Below are 17,801 nucleotides of genomic sequence, written 5' to 3'. Positions count from 1 at the left end.
AAATTTCATCTTGCACTTTGTCTCCCGGGCCACCAGATGATCCGCAAAGTACATGCCGAAAATCGATCGAGGTAAAAAGATTCCTGAGGATTGCACTCAGACATACCAAAATAGAATACGAACACATATTCACATATTCACACATTCCCCGCTCCCAATACACCGGACCCTTCAGTATTGGCAGTCTGAGAACCATAGTGCATACCCGGTAAGAATTTTTTTGGAAGTGACTACTTGGCAAGTCCGGCTTACCAAACAGCGACTTTTTCTTGTCCTGAATGGAGAGCCGAACTCATTAATATTAAAGTGAAATCTCCAGCTCGCCAAACAGGGTAGATTTTTTACCTGTTTGGCAAGCCCGGCTGGCCGAGCAGGGTGGCTTTTTAGTGCTGTTTGGCAAGCGGCTCTCCAAACAGGACAAAAAAAGATGCCTGTTCGGCGAGCGGCTTGCCAAATAGACCCGGCCAATTTTTTTATCCCCGCAATAAAGAGTACATGTATACAAGCACATTATCCACGTATTTGCCGCTCCCAATACATGCCTGGCCCTTCAATTTGGCAGTATTAAAACCAGAGTGCATACGCATTCGCTGCAACTTGGTGTTATCTGTATCCGTCTTAACAACGGGATTTTTTATATTCATATTCAGAACACACATGCACATGTATATACCCGGTATATGAAGACATCTTAAATTCACGGGATAATAAACGTTATATCTTTCTCAACAGTTCAGTTGTACAAATGCATTCAATAGTAAAAATAACTATCTACAATAGTTATTTTGAATCTATCTTCGTTTATGGTTGTGCACTCTTTGAAAGTGCGCCATCCTCAATCGATCCGTATATCAATTTAGTGAGTCGAAAGTTTGGTATCATCTGCGATCAAAGGGAAGAGCGAATTATAAAAGACTGGGTGCAAAATTGGAGCGCGTTCAAGCATCGTGATTGAAGCATATACAAAATGCACACTAAGAGCCGGCCCCATGCTTGCAAGAGTATAGCCGGTATGTGTGTCGGCTGAACCTATACGAGAGGAACTCCTATATCCAAGTAGCCAACGGTTCAACCGAGGTCCATGACGTCATATCTGCTGACTCCTTAAAGGATGTCTCCGTCTAGTATCTGCACAGTTCGTGTTCTGCCGCCAACAAGGTAAGTTCTCAAATTGAGCATCTCGAGCTCGTCTCGATTTTCAGCGGCTGCTGTAATGGCATCGGGGATCAATTTTCTTTAAAACATTTTGGGAGAAAGGGTGTAAACGTAAAACAAATATTCCATATGCTTATTTCCTATAGGCCACTCTAGCCGCCGTTTCTGAATCATAAGTCGGTTTAATGCATAGGTTATTCAGCGTTTAAGGTCTCAGGGACAAGAAGCCCGCCATTAGGCCAGAAATTGGCCAATCTTTGATTGGGATGACATAAAATTTGTGGCAAATGTGTGCATTTAACCCAATAATTCTCACAGTAACGACAAACATTTTTTTGAGAGCACACCACGTAGCGCACGGAAAATTTGCACCGGTGTAATGTTTTTGAGTGTTTCTGTTTTTGAGTGTTTCCCCTCATTGTTTGGGAACGCTCAAAAATAGATTGACAAGTTTTTCTGTGTATCCCCCCTATTGAAAAGTCGTGGTCTCTCTAGCTGCCTATTGTTTGGAAACACTGACACATGGGAAACAACCACATATGTTACACCGGGCCGCTATACTTCCTGCATTTATAGCTTGGTGAGCCATGCAGCGACTGGAATATATGCATATTTAAATGACATTAGCTGAGACTGATACGATAGTGACAGAGGCGCTCATTACAGAAATACAAAAAGAAATATGTGTGTCAGATAAATTATCTTTCCAACGTTATCTATTTTCGCACACATTTGGATGTTGCAGCTACCTCCACTGCCGAAGGCCTTTACACTGTTTCTAACGTCTGTTTTCTCAGTTTCTTTTCTAGAATCGGGTCATGCGGAAGCCCCTATTTCAGCAGCTTAATTTTCCTGCAAGTTCCATGTTGAGCCATTATGAAATTTGTCATGTGATGAACTACATGTATATCGGTATAAACAGCAGCAATGTTGAAATTTGTATTCAAACCGAATGATTGAATGTGATCGGACATCTCAAATTTCGAATTTTGGACGCATAAACCTCGGCGACGGTGAACGATTGCTTTTTAATTTTTTTCAGCTCGTCTTGATCGTGAAGAAAACTCGCAACGCATTTCAGCATGAAAATCGCCGTATTGACCTTACTTCTCTTGGTTGTTCTGGTGACGTTGACGGTGGGCGACTTCAGTAAGTACCGCTCGTATGGGCTTCTTCGTTGGCACATTGGTGATGCGGTGATTGAAAAAAAACACTTACGAACGAACTATAGTTCATTCTGCAGCATAGCCGAACGAAGCGGTTGGTTTGTCGCTTGAATGGTTACTTAAACACTGTCAACCGTGTTTCAACTAAATGAATATTTTAACAAGTTTTAAGTCGGTCTGGTGTCATATCATATTTTTGGCCCATTCGTCGGGTGCGCGGGCCGAATATGCAGTCTTCCTCACAAGTCAAATTCCTGAACACGTCCTGCGTTTCAGGGGGAATGCGCGGGCAGGTGTGTAGGGCAATGAAGATGGGAGGGGGGATGCAGTTTTCCACTGACCTCTTTAAGAAGGGATTTTGAAGTATACCGAATACTATCCGGGTCGGGGGACTCTGAAACACGATGTGTGTGCCAGCTCAGATGAGAATTTGGGTCAGTCTGAATATTCTGATTTCTATTCTTCCCTGCAGCTACTGATAAAAATCGACGACATGCTGACGCAAAACGCAGTAAGTATTGTTTTCGTCGGCGGGTCACAATATGCAGTCATCCTCAGAAGTCAAACTCCTGAAGACGTTCTGCGTTCGGGGGGGGGGGGGGGGTGCTCAGGCAGATATGCAAGGTAACGAAGATGGAAGAAGGGGGGGGGGCATGCAGTTTTCCACTGACCCTCTTTAAGAAGAGATTTTGAAGTAAACCTGATTCCATCCTGGCCGGGGGACATTCAAACACGATGTGTGTGCGCTGGGAACCCTTTTGGATTAGTCTGAACATTCTGATTTCTGTTTTTGCCTGCAGCTTCTGTAAAAACGCCACCTCATGCTCAGAGGCCAAAACGCAGTAAGTATTGTTTTCGTCGGAGGGTCACAATATGCAGTCATCCTCAAAAGTCAAATTCCTGAACACGTTATGCGTTTAGGGGCGGGGGGGGGGGGCGACGTACGTGGGCAGAAATGCGGGGCAACGAAGATTGGAGGGGGGGTGGCAAGCAGTTTTCCTCTGACCTCTACAAGAAGGGATTTTGAAGTAAACCTGATTCCAACCGGGCCGGGGGACTCTCAAACACGATGTGTGTGCGCTGGGAACCCAGCTTAGATGACATTTTGGATTAGTCTGAAAATTCTGATTTCTGTTTTTGCCTGCAGCTTATGTGCATACGCCACCTCATGCTCATAGGCCAAAACGCAGTAAGTATTGTTTTCGTCGGAGGGTCACAATATGCAGTCATCCTCAGAAGTCAAACTCCTGAAGACGTTCTGCGTTCGGGGGGGGGGGGGTCCTCAGGCAGATATGCAAGGTAACGAAGATGGAAGAAGGGGGGTCATGCAGTTTTCCACTGACCCTCTTTAAGAAGAGATTTTGAAGTAAACCTGACTCCATCCTGGCCGGGGGACATTCAAACACGATGTGTGTGCGCTGGGAACCCAGCTTAGATGAGATTTTGGATTAGTCTGAACATTCTGATTTATGTTTTTGCCTGCAGCTTCTGTAAAAACGCCACCTCATGCTCAGAGGCCAAAACGCAGTAAGTATTGTTTTCGTCGGAGGGTCACAATATGCAGTCATCCTCAAAAGTCAAATTCCTGAACACGTTATGCGTTTGGGGGCGGGGGGTGGGGGGGGGGGGGGTCGGCGTACGCGGGCAGATATGCAAGGCAACAAAGATAAGGGGGGGGGGGCAAGATGTTTTCCTCTGACCTCATTAAGAAGGGATTTTGAAGTAAACCTGATTCCACCCAGGCCGGGGGACTCTCAAACACGATGTGTGTGCGCTGGGAACCCAGCTTAGATGAAATTTTGGATTAGTCTGAACATTCTGATTTCTGTTTTTGCCTGCAGCTTCTGTAAAAACGCCACCTCATGCTCAGAGGCCAAAACGCAGTAAGTATTGTTTTCGTCGGAGGGTCACAATATGCAGTCATCCTCAAAAGTCAAATTCCTGAACACGTTATGCGTTTGGGGGCGGGGGGGGGGGGGGGGGGGGTCGGCGTACGCGGGCCGATATGCAAGGCGTAGGCGGAGGGTTACAATATGCAGTCATCCTCAAAAGTCAAATTCCTGAACACGTTATGTGTTCGGGGGCGGGGGGGGGGGGCGGTAAGCATGGCAACGAAGATGGGGATACAGTTTTCCACTGACCTTTTTAAGAAGGGATTTTGAAGTATACCTAATTCCATCTGCGTTTGGGGGTTACCCCAGGAAACAGCTTATCGTGAAAACCCTCGATGAGTTGAATATAAAGGGACTTGCAAATGTTACATGAATGAAAAAAGCAATTATATCTCAGCATAATCTTTAGCTCTCCCCGTCAAATGGGAGGGTGGATTTTTATAGATGAGAGATCGTTCTTCCGAGGAGGCCGGGGTGTTTCTTGAAAGGAGAGGCTTTCATCCTTGAAGAGAAAAAAGTGGCCTTCTAACCCACACCGTATGTGATTTGTTTTTCCAGTGCAAGACGAATAACTCCAAATGGCACCGGTATTCCGACTTGATGTACCAGATACCGTTCAGTAACATGTTATACATGTAGTAAAATATTCAAGATAATTTCTTTTTCTTGTTATTTCAATCTTGGACATATTCATATTCGGTGTATGGTCCCAATGTAATCATGAATCTCGAAGATGCGTTGGGAAGATATAGAACGTGGCAGTGGCGGAGGCAGGAGCGGGAAAAAGAGGGGGCGTGCAATGCATTTCTCATCAAAATTCCTGGTGTTTTCCGTCAAAATTTCATGGTCAATTTCGAAGGCTTTTCACAAATTGTTGAGGGGGGGGATGCGTCTGGTGCCCCCCGCCCCTTGGATCCGCGCCTCGGAGGAGAAGGATTCATGGAAGGATTACATGTATCTCGTTTTCTCTGAGGTAACTGGATGCTTAGGATAGCCACACTGCGATTTTAAAACCTGAAACTGACCACATGTTATATTGTTGAGGTGACTCCGGACACAATAGTGTAGTGAAATATGAATTCGAATTCAATGAGTGTGCTTCTATTCATGAAGTATTATTACCCAAAAGGCCTTGTCATCCCAGTCAATCAACCAACCAATGGCCGGCCATGGCCAGGGTCACATGACCTGCCAGCGTGGCACCAAGGAATATTCCAGCAAGGAAAGCGACCATGATTTTACACACGTGGAGCGAATTTTTCGATTTGTTACCGACTCGACCGAAAAATAGCACTTTATTCAGGTATGTTCTTATAAACTAAATATCACATTTTATGAAGTAATCTGAAAAGGCCGTCCTAGTTTCTTTTGACAAAGAAATATTCGCTAAAAATGTATAATCTGAGAATTTAATGGCCGACAATATGGATGTTACCGGCCCGTACCATTGACACCATGCCCTGCCGAAGAGAGCAAAATGGACTTGCTTTTCTGCAGAATCACCTTCTTCCCATATCTTCTGAGTTTAATTAGAAGCAGAATGCTAATTAGCGCATTTCCAAATACCAATCAAACATCAGTATTTGAATTGTTATTCTGAAAAATTCTTACAACGACAAGAAAATGGTCGAGGCCGGGAGGGCCTAGAGTGTAGCTCTCTGCCGGGTCAAAGAACCCAAACAACGGGTTAGGGAACAACTGCAGAATACCCGGGACACTCTGTGCTAAATGATAGGAATGTGTAGATAATGTACAGAGGGACAGAGTGTACATAATATACAGAGCTACCACTGTCCCGGTGTAGAAGTTTAAAATGTCCTAGGATAAAATGTCCGGGAACAAAGGATTCTATTATGCGCTTCAATCTCTGAGCTATTGACTGTCAGGGTCTCTATAGAACCATATTGCAGAATACAATAGGGCCGGACACTTTTTCCAGGGGGGACACTTTTTACTTTTACAGGTAGAAAAGTAGAAAATGTCCCCCTGGAAAAAGTGTCCTGCATTATTGTATTCTGACCAATTATGGTATGGTTCTAGAGGCTATGACTAAGAGGATCCTTTGTTTGATTGCTGCGGGTTTGTTACCGTTTCCTCCGACCGGTGCAATGTAAACTATTTTAGTCGTGTAGAATCGGGCCCTGGTCATTTCGCGAAACAAATTGTATTGAGGACTGAAATGTTGGATAACCCGTCACCACAGAAGACGGGTACTGAACAATAGATGTGGTCAACGACTCTGTAAGTGGATGGATTTCCATATGAAACATTCTGATAAAGATACACCCACCCCCACCCCCTTTTCGGGGCGGACAGCCATACTTTTTCAGGGTGCCTCATCACAAGAAGAATTTTAGCCCTCAGATGCCAGGAAAACGACTATTGGCACATACATTTCACACATCACCCCTCCATTGCTCTCTGATGGGTGAAGCTGCGTCCCCCCCCCACCCCTATCCAATATTACAAAAAATGTACATGTACTAGATCCGCCTATGCAACTCGTCAATCAACTGACCTTTTTTGATATTTATCATTTCAGTCATGACCATATGTTACCTCGGTTCATGATGTACGAGATTTTAGCAACCGTCCTACCTTGGTCCATGGTGTACGGAATGTCCGCTCATGCTTTTAAAAACTGATGGCATCCTTGATGATGTTGATTTCGTCCAGACGATGGCGGAGAAAGTCCAAGACAAGGAATGTGTTTATGGTAAGCAAAATACTGCCAATGTATAAATAGAAATAAGGGGTTTACAATGTGACGGCTCATCAGGTGATCTTGCAAACCTATCCTGCCAACTATATTTTAGCATTCTCCACGCATCGTCATTGGGAGCCATTGTTGTCAAGGAAGTCAACCTCGGTTTACTGACAGGGAGAATTTAAACGGAGATGTCTCAAAAGAGGAAGGACCGAAGACCGGGAGAGTGATATTTTGGTATACTGTGACCGCTTTAACTCATGGTCGGCGATACCACATTTTCAAATAACTTACCATGTCTCAAACGCTCCCACTAATTGTGCCTTAGTACGGCAAAAGGAGGTATAGCGTGGTGGCCTCATGTCACGTGATTCCTTGCATATTGTTATAAAATCGCATGCATCGGAAAGATTTGCTGACATCATCGCAGTCCCCTCCGAATCAACATCCCTCATATCCTACGAATGTGTCATTTTTACTTTCAGTTTTCGCACGCTTGTCCTTTTGACAATTGGTCCGATAACGAATGGGATGCCTGTAATCTTCAATGGAATCTGTCAAACGCCAATGATGATCGGGGATGGGCGTCCCTCCTGTTGATTGATTCCTCCAAAACCTGGGAAACGATTCAATACTGAATGGTGAGTAACCTAATGATCTCACTTCAACTGAACCTTGATTTGGAAAATACAATGCCGGTGTAGTAGTAGGACATGTTCCCCTGGAAAAGAGTCTGGCCCTATTGTATTCTTCGTTACACGGACATTCTATCCTGGGACATTTCAAACCTTTACACTGGTGTTGCGTTTTTAACTGTCCCTCAGGTAAAAATGTGTGTCCCTTTTGTATGGTGACGAATAAGATATGGTCCTCCAGTGATCGGCCATGACCTTCACTACAATGTACGCCTCACTGATAGACCCAATACTAACACTTGTATCTTTAAACATGTTGTAAATGACAATTACATTGGTCACGAGAATCTTCGGTGTTAAGGTGTTTATAGACTTTTTGCATAAGTTCCTATTATCACTATTTCCACAGGCAATTGAAGTTTACCATGAAATAGAAGTTACAATACTCAGACTTTTTCAAACAATCTACTTGACGTGGTTTGTGCCTCCGAATTTTGAAAGATATTGATATACAGTAGAACCTCTCTATTAAGGACATCCTCGGGACTGACAAGTGCTGTCCTTAATAGAGAGGTGTCCGCTAAGGGAGGTTCCGCTGTACATGTATAAAACTGATCTTTGTGTCACTGTATCTCCTGTTGCCTGTTGAATACGTAAATGTTTTGATGATTTCAAAACAGCCGTGGGTATTTTCGCAAACTTCACTTGTAAGTTGTCATTTGAGGTAGGACTGCATGTACCAATAACAATGTGGGGATAAGAATCGTCGTTTCCAAGGCTTGTACAGTATCAGTCCTTTGTCAGAGTTGTCATTTTCATACTGTAAATGTATAATCTCAAAAATCTGAACATCTGTCAGAATCTTTATATCCCAGCCTCACTGTATAGCAGTCCCTTGTGAGACTCTGCATCTCGAGGGCATACAGTGCATCAGTCCCTTGTCATAATCTTTAATCTCCAAGGTTCACCGTATATTAGTCCCCTGTGAGAATCTTCGTCTCCATGCCTTATAGTATATCGCCCCTTGTGAGAATCTGTATCTCCAAGGTTACTTACCATGTCTCAAACACTCCCAATAATTGTGTCGTAGTACGGTGATCAATGCAAGATGAGGTAGCGTGGTGACCTCATGTCACGTGATTCCTTCCATATTGTTATTATATCGCATTCATGGGGAAGACTTGCTGACGTCATCGCAGCCCTCTCCGAATCAACATCCCTCATATCCTACGAGTGTGTCATTTTTACTTTCAGTTTTCGCACGCTTGCCCTTTTGACGATTGGTCCGATAACGAATGGGATGCCTGTACTCCTCAATGGAATCTGTCAAACGCCAATGATGATCGGGGATGGGCGTCCCTCCTGTTGGTTGATTCCTCCAAAACCTGGGAAACGATTCAATACTGAATGGTGAGTAACCTAATGATCTCACTTCAACTGAACCTCGATTAGGAATATAAAATGCCGGTGTAGCAGTAGGAAATGTCCCCCTGGAAAAGAGTCCGGCCCTATTGTATCCTGGGACATTTCAAAGCTTTTCACTGGCGTTGCTTTTCTAACTCCCCCTGGTAAAAATGTATGTCCCTTTTGTATGGTGACGAATAAGATATGGTCCTCCAGTGATCGGCCATGACCTTTACTAATGTACGTCTCACTGTATCTTTAAACATGTTGTAAATGACAATTATATTGGTCACGAGAATCTTCGGTGTTAAGATGTTTATAGACTTTTTGCAAAAGTCCCTATTATCACTATTTCCACAGGCAAGTGAAGTTTACCATGAAATAGAAGTAACAATACTTAGACCTATTCAAACAATCTACTTGACGTTGTTTGTGTCTCCCAATTTCCAAGACATTTTGAAAGATTTTGACATATAAAACTGATCTTTGTGTCACTGTACCTCCTGATGCCTGTTGAATATGTAAATATTTTGATGATTTCAAAGCAGCCGTGGGTATTTTCGCAAACCTCACTTGTAAGTTGTCATTTGAGGTAGAACTCGGTGTATGTACCAATAGCAATGAGGGGATACAGTATCAGTCCTTTGTCAGAGTTGTCATTTTCATACTGTACATGTCAAAAATCTGAACATATTTTTTCAGAATCTTTATATCCCAGCCTCAATGTGAAGCAGTCCCTTGTGAGACTCTGCATCTCGAGGGCATAGAGTGCATAAGTCCCTTGTCAGAATCTTTAATCCCCAAGCTTCACCGTATATTAGTCCCCTGTGAGAGTCTTCATCTCCATGCCTTATAATATATCACCCTCTTGTGAAAATCTTTATCTCCAAGGCCTACAGTATATCAGCCCCTTGTGAGAATCTTTATCTACAAGGCCTGCATTATATTAGTCTCTTGTAAGAATCTTCATCTCCAAGGCTTACAGTATATACAAAATGTAATTCCCTTATGGGAATCTTTATCTACAAGACCTACAGTATATTAGTCCCTTGTGAGAATCTTCATCTCAAAGGTTCACAAGATATCAATCCCTTGTGAGTCTCTTCATCTCAATGGGTTACAGTATATCAGCCCCTTGTAAGAATCTTTATCTACAAGGCCTGCATTATATAAGTCCCTCGTGAGAATCTTCATCTCAAAGGTTTACAGGATATCAGTCCCTTGTATGTCGAATCTTCATCTCCAAGGCCTACAGTATATCAGTCCCGTGTGAGAATCTTCATCTCCGAGGTTCAAAGGATATCAGTCCCTTGTGAATATCTTCATCTCAATGGGTTACAGTATATTAGTCCCCGTGAGAATCTTCATCTCCAAGCCTTATAATATATCACCCCCTTGTGAAAAATCTTTATCTCCAAGGCCTACATTATATCAGTCCCTTGTGAGAAACTACATCATCAAGGTTCACAGGACATTAGTCCCTTATAAGAATCTTCATCTCCAAGGTTTACAGTATATAATTCCCTTGTGAGAATCTTCATCTCAAAGGCTTACAGTATATCAGTCCCTTGTCTGCAGTATCTTCATCTCCAGGGCCTATAGTATATCACCCACTTGTGAGAATCTTCATTTCAAAGGCTTACAGTAATCAGTCCCTTGTGAGAATCTTCATCTCCAAGCTCTACAGTATGTCACCCCCTTGTGAAAATCTTTATCTCCAAGGCCTACGGTTTGTCAATCCCTTGTAAGAAACTACATCGCAGAGGTTACAGTATGTCAGTCACTTGTGAGAATCTTCATCTCAAAGGCTACATTATATCAGCCCCTTGTGAGAATCTTTATCTACAAGGCATGCATTATATTAGTCCCTTGTGAGAATCTTGATCTCCAAGGCTTACAGTATATCAGCCCCATGTTAGAATTTCCATCTCAAAGGATACATTATATCGAGTCGGCCCCTTGTGAGAATCTTTATCTCCAAGGTTACAGTATATCAGCCCCTTGTGAGAATCTTTCTCTACAAGGCATGCATTATATTATTCCCTTTTGAGAATCTTAATCTCAAAGGCTTACAATGTCAGTATGTACATCAGTCCCTTGTCTGCAGAATCTTCATCTCCAAGGCTTACAGTATATAACTCCATTGTGAAATTCTTTATCTACAAGACCTACAGTATATCATTCCCTTGTGAGAATCTTCATCTCCAAGGCTTACAGTATATAACTCCATTGTGAAATTCTTTATCTACAAGACCTACAGTATATCATTCCCTTGTGAGAATCTTAATCTCAAAGGTTCACAAGATATTAGTCTCTTTGTAAGTATCTTCATCTCAATGGGTTACAGTATGTAAGAACCTTAATCTACAAGAATCATAGCAGTCTATTGTGGGAATATTTATCTACAAGGCCTGCATTATATTAGTCCCTTGTGAGAATCTTCATTTCAATGGGTTACAGTATATTAGTTACCTGTGAGATTCTTCACCTCCAAGCCTTCTAGTCTGTCACCCCCCTGTGAAGAACCTTTATCTCCAAGGCTTAAAGTATATCAGGCCCTTGTGAGAAACTACATCTCCAAGGTTACAATATATCAGTCCCATGTGAGAATCTCTATCTCAAAGGCTACATTATATCGAGTCAGCCCCTTGTGAGAATTTTTATCTCCAAGACTTAACCTCCTCCCCTTCCATACGAGTCCCCTTCTTGTAACTCAGTTGACACCTATGGAGAGTTTATGAAGAATTGACACCTATGGAGTTGACACCTATGGAGAGTTTATGAACAATCCTACCTCGAGGCTTAACCTCCTCCATAGGAGTCCCCTTCTTGTTACTCAGTTGACACATGTGGAGAGTTTATGAAGAATCCTACTTAGAGGTGAGGGTAACTTAACCTCCTCCCCCTCCATAAGAGTCCCCTTTTTGTTACTCAGTTGCCACATGTGGAGAGATTATGAAGAATCCTACTAAGAGATGCGGGTAACTTAATATCTTCCCCCTCCATAAGAATCCCCTAATTGTAACTTAGTTGACACCTATGGAGAGTTTATGAAGAATTGACACCTATGGAGTTGACACCTATGGAGAGTTTATGAACAATCCTACCTCGAGGCTTAACCTCCTCCATAGGAGTCCCCTTCTTGTTACTCAGTTGACACATGTGGAGAGTTTATGAAGAATCCTACTTAGAGGTGAGGGTAACTTAACCTCCTCCCCTCCATAAGAGTCCCCTTTTTGTTACTCAGTTGCCACATGTGGAGAGATTATGAAGAATCCTACTAAGAGATGCGGGTAACTTAATCTCTTCCCCCTCCATAAGAATCCCCTTATTGTTACTCAGTTGCCACATGTGGAGAGATTATGAAGAATCCTACTAAGAGATGAGGGTAACTTAATCTCTTCCCCCTCCATAAGAATCCCCTTATTGTTACTCAGTTGCCACATGTGGAGAGATTATGAAGAATCCTACTAAGAGATGAGGGTAACTTAATCTTTTCCCCCTCCATAAGAATCCCCTTATTGTAACTTAGTTGACACATGTGGAGAGTTTATGAAGAATCCTACTAAGAGATGAGGGTAACTTAATCTCTTCCCCCTCCATAAGAATCCCCTTATTGTAACTTAGTTGACACATGTGGAGAGATTATGAAGAATCCTACTAAGAGATGCGGGTAACTTAATCTCTTCCCCCTCCATAAGAATCCCCTTATTGTTACTCAGTTGCCACATGTGGAGAGATTATGAAGAATCCCACTAAGAGATGAGGGTAACTTAATCTCTTCCCCCTCTATAAGAATCCCCTTATTGTAACTTAGTTGACACATGTGGAGAGATTATGAAGAATCCTACTAAGAGATGAGGGTAACTTAACCTCCTCCCCTTCATAAGAATCCCCTTATTGTAACTTAGTTGACACATGTGGAGAGTTTATGAAGAATCCTACTTAGAGGTGAGGGTAAGTTAACCTCCTCCCCCTCCATCAGAGTCCCCTTTTTGTTACTCAGTTGCCACATGTGGAGAGATTATGAAGAATCCTACTAAGAGATGAGGGTAACTTAACCTCTTCCTCCTCCATATGAGTCCCCTTCTTGTTACTCAGTTGACACATTGAGAGAGGTTATGAAGAATCCTACTTAGAGGTGAGGGATATTTAACCTCCTCCCCCTCCATAAGAGTCCCCTTCTTGTTTCTCAGTTGACACATGTGGAGAGTTTATGAAGAATCCTACTTAGAGGTGAGGGTAACTTTATCTCTTCCACCTCAATAAGAGTCCCCTTCTTGTTACTAAGTTGACACATATGGAGAGTTTATGAAGAATCCTACTTTGAGGTGAGGGTAACTTAACCTCCTCCCCCTCCATAAGAGTCCCCTTTTTGTTACTCGGTTGCCACATGTGGAGAGATTATGAAGAATCCTACTGAGAGATGAGGGTAACTTAATCTCTTCCCCCTCCATAAGAATCCCCTTATTGTAACTTAGTTGACACATGTGGAGAGTTTATGAAAAATCCTACCTAGAGGTGAGGGTAACTTAACCTCCTTCCCTCAATAAGAGACCCCTTCTTGTTACTCAGTAGACACCTGCGGAGAATTTATGAAGAATCCTACCTAGAGGGGAGGGTAACTTAACCTCTTCCTCCTCCACGAGAGTCCCCTTCTTGTTACTCAGTAGACACCTGTGGAGAGTTTGTGAAAAATCCTACCTAGAGGGAAGGGTAACTTAACCTCCTTCCCTCCATAAAACTCCACTTCTTGTTATTCAATTGACACATGGAGAGAAGTTAAGAAGATTCCTACTTAAAGGTGAGGGTAACTTAGCCTCTTCCTCCTCCATAAGAGTCCCCTTATTGTTACTCAGTTGACACACGTGGAGAGTTTGTGAAAATCCTACCTAGAGGGAAGAGTAACTTAACCTCCTTCCCTCCATAAGAGACCCCTTCTTCTTACTCAGTAGACACCTGTGGAGAATTTATGAAGAATCCTACCTAGAGGGGAGGGTAACTTAGCCTCTTCCTCCTCCATAAGAGTCCCATTCTTGTTACTCAGTAGACACCTGTGGAGAGTTTGTGAAAATCCTACCTAGAGGGAAGGGTAACTTAACCTCCTTCCCCTCCATAAGAGTCCCCTTCTTGTTACTCAGTTGACACAGGTGGAGAGTTTATGAAGAATCCTACTTAGAGGTGAGGGTAACTTAACCTCCTCCCCTCCATAAGAGTCCCCTTCTTGTTACTCAGTTGACACAGGTGGAGAGTTTATGAAGAATCCTACTTAGAGGTGAGGGTAACTTAACCTCCTCCCCCTCCATAAGAGTCCCCTTTTTGTTACTCAGTTGCCACATGTGGAGAGTTTATGAAAAATGCTACTAAGAGATGAGGGTAACTTAATATCTTCCCCCTCCATAAGAATCCCCTTATTGTAACTTAGTTGACACATGTGGAGAGTTTATGAAAAATCCTACCTAGAGGTGAAGGTAACTTAACCTCTTCCTCCTCCACAAGAGTCCCCTTCTTGTTACTCAGTAGACACCTATGGAGAATTTATGAAGAATCATACCTAGAGGGGAGGGTAACTTAACCTCTTCCTCCTCCACAAGAGTCCCCTTCTTGTTACTCAGTAGACACCTGTGGAGAGTTTATAAAGAATCCTACCTAGAGGGGAGGGTAGCTTAACCTCCTCCTCCTCCTCCATAGGAGTCCACTTCTTGTTACTCAGTTGACACATGTGGAGAGTTTATGAAGAATCCTACCTAGAGGGGAGCTGGGTAACCTAGCCTCTTCCTCCTCCATAGGAGTCCCCCTCTTGTTACTCAGTAGACACCTGTGGAGAGTTTGTGAAAAATCCTACCTAGAGGGAAGGGTAACTTAACCTCCTTCCCTCCATAAGACTCCACTTCTTGTTATTCAATTGACACATGGAGAGAGGTTAAGAAGATTCCTACTTAGAGGGTAACTTTGCCTCTTCCCCCTCCATATTGGTTCCCTTCTTTTTAGTTAGTTGACACATGTGGAGAGTTAATGAAGAATCCTACCTAGAGTGGAGGGTAACTTAACCTCCTCCTCCTCCATAAGAGCCCACTTCTTGTTACTCAGTTGCCACATGTGGAGAGTTTATGAAGAATACTGCTAAGAGATGAGGGTAACTTAATCTTTTCCCCCTCCATAAGAATCCCCTTATTGTAACTTAGTTGACACATGTGGAGAGTTTATGAAGAATCCTTCCTAGGGGGGAGCTGGGTAACCTAGCCTTTTCCTCCCCCATAGGAGTCCCCTTCCTGTCACTCAGTAGACACAGGTGGAGAGTTTATGAAGAATCCTACCTAGAGGTGAGGGAAACTTAACCTCCTCCCCTCCATAAGAGTCCCCTTTTTGTTACTCAGTTGCCACATGTGGAGAGTTTATGAAGAATACTGCTAAGAGATGAGGGTAACTTAATCTTTTCCCCCTCCATAAGAATCCCCTTATTGTAACTTAGTTGACACATGTGGAGAGTTTATGAAGAATCCTTCCTAGAGGTGAGGGTAACTTAACCTCCTTCCCTCCATTAGAGACCCCTTCTTGTTACTCGATCAGTAGACACATGTGGAGAGTTTATGAAGAATCCTACTGAGAGGTGAGGGAAACTTAATCTTTTCCCCCTCCATAAGAATCCCCTTATTGTAAACTTAGTTGACACATGTGGTGAGTTGATGAAGAATCCTACCTAGAGGTGAGGGAAACTTAACCTCCTCCCCTCCCCCATAAGAGTCCCCTTCTTGCTACTCAGTTGACACATGTGGAGAGTTTATGAAGAATCCTACCTAGAGGTGAGCTGGGTAACCTAGCCTCTTCCTCCTCCATAGGAGTCCCCTTCTTGTTACTTAGTAGACACCTGTGGAGAGTTTGTGAAAAATCCTACCTAGAGGGAAGGGTAACTTAACCTCCTTCCCTCCATAAGAGTTCACTTCTTGTTATTCAGTTGACACATGGAGAGAGGTTATGAAGATTCCTACTCAGAGGGTAACTTTGCCTCTTCCCCCTCCCTATTGGTTCCCTTATTTTTAGTTAGTTGACACCTGTGGAGAGTTTAGGAAGAATTCCACTTCTAGGGGAGGGTAACTTAGCCTCTTCCACCTCCATAAGAGTCTCCTTCTTGTTACTCATTTGACACATGTGGAGAGTTAATGAAGAATCCTACCTAGAGGTGAGGGTAACTTAACCTCCTCCCCCTCCATAAGAGTCCACTTGTTGTTACTCAGTTGACACATGTGGAGAGTTTATGAAGAATCCTACCTAGAGGGGAGCTGGGTAACCTAGCCTCTTCCTCCTCTATAGGAGTCCCCTTCTTGTTACTCAGTTGACACCTGTGGAGAGTTTATGAAGAATTCAACCTAGAGGGTAACTTCCCCCATGAGCCTACCAGCGTCATCGTGATTTTGTCTGCAACATTTTATTTGTCCCCTTCCACTCCCACAGAAGCATTGGTCAGCAAAATTCCTTTTCGCTCTTTCCAGGTCGTTTTACTCAAGTCCCGGTTCCTGCTTGTGCCTGTGGATCATCTCCTTGTTGTTCTTGGTCCACAACTACAATACTGGCACGATTTCAATTGATTTTGTGAGGTTCATTAGCAAAATTTTCAAAAATTCTTTTATCTTATATTTTCAGATGGAACCGCATACACACCACGCGTCGATGAAGACAACCGCCATCTCGAAGGAGGAGGAAAACCGTGATGGAATCTTCGCTCACAGTTGATCAGTGCTTCAGGCAAGACCTACTCTTAGTAAAACTGCAAGCCAAACACTAGTTACACTTGTCAACGGTTCTTCCACAAATAATTGCAAATCGTTTTTCAAGTTAATACGAAGCGACAGGCTTTTAAGCGTTGCTTTTACGCAAGACAAGATTTTATTCGAACAGAAAAAGTTGTTAAGCATACAGATACATGGCAGAGCAGAAACATGACAAGTGCAACTAGATACTAGTGAGGTATCGCAACCCTAAGATATAAATCTACGTTTAGGTTTTGAAATTTTAAAATCGTCACGAATTTGAGCTATTCTGATTAAAAGGAACCGATTTTACGAAGGGCGCGCATAACCCTCAGTGCAGAAAACTGCCCAACATGTATGTGCGTCACACAGGCGTTTTGGAAACGTAAACATGATTGCGAAACCTCCCTATTTTCCAATACATGACACCTGACAAGAACCTGGAGAGGGTTAAACTTACATTGAGGTTTATTTGGGGGGGGGGGGGGGAATAAATTATTGGAAAAATGTTTAATTCGTCACACTTTTAATGATACCTTTTCATGAAGCTTTTTTCCTCAATTGCTGTTAGAAAAAATCCTTTAAAAAGGCATAATTACTTGGCCTCTGGTGACTTTCGCAATTACACCTCTGCTCTGCTGTTAAAAGTTTTAAAGCTTTTCGTATAAAAAAAGTGAAAAAAGTGTTAGAGGCTGACGGAATTCGAACCTTAGACCTCTGGGAGGTAAGTCACACGCTCTAACCACTACTCCACGAAGCCACACTCATAGTAGGGCTGCAAAAGAGCGAGTCACTGAAGTTTAGGCCAGACGGCTCATTGAAAATTTATGGTGAATTGGTTGAATAGGCAGGTTACGAGATCCTTTGTCAAATAAGGTGTATCCATTTCTTTTGCAACAACACACAATTTGTAGATTTAATTGAATGAGACGTAGGCCTATTTCTCAGCAATACATTGTACAGAATTAGATTTAGATGGATTGAACTGATTCAAACTATGTAAGAAATACTTTAATCTCACTTCTATAAGACCATCTTATCGAAAGTTGTTATTAATTTTCAGTACCGGATACCGGGTGTTCGGTATTGCTGAT

The 17,801-nt window shown here is 42.9% G+C and overlaps 1 long non-coding RNA gene across 1 annotated transcript; it reads left to right on the top strand.

Annotated features, from left to right (window-relative positions):
- The first annotated feature begins 5,425 nt into the window (after nt 1-5,425).
- On the top strand, nt 5,426-17,791 carry LOC135501697 (uncharacterized). Its single transcript, XR_010449626.1, has 4 exons — nt 5,426-5,516; nt 6,756-6,929; nt 8,810-8,965; nt 16,601-17,791. It is a non-coding gene; the product is annotated as an uncharacterized LOC135501697 (long non-coding RNA).
- Nucleotides 17,792-17,801: the final 10 nt, after the last annotated feature.

The sequence above is a fragment of the Lineus longissimus genome, chromosome 17 (genome assembly GCF_910592395.1).
Source record: "Lineus longissimus chromosome 17, tnLinLong1.2, whole genome shotgun sequence".
NCBI lineage: Eukaryota > Metazoa > Nemertea > Pilidiophora > Heteronemertea > Lineidae > Lineus > Lineus longissimus.
Note: the sequence above shows the minus strand (reverse complement) of the source record. Positions and strands in the feature narration are given on the sequence as shown.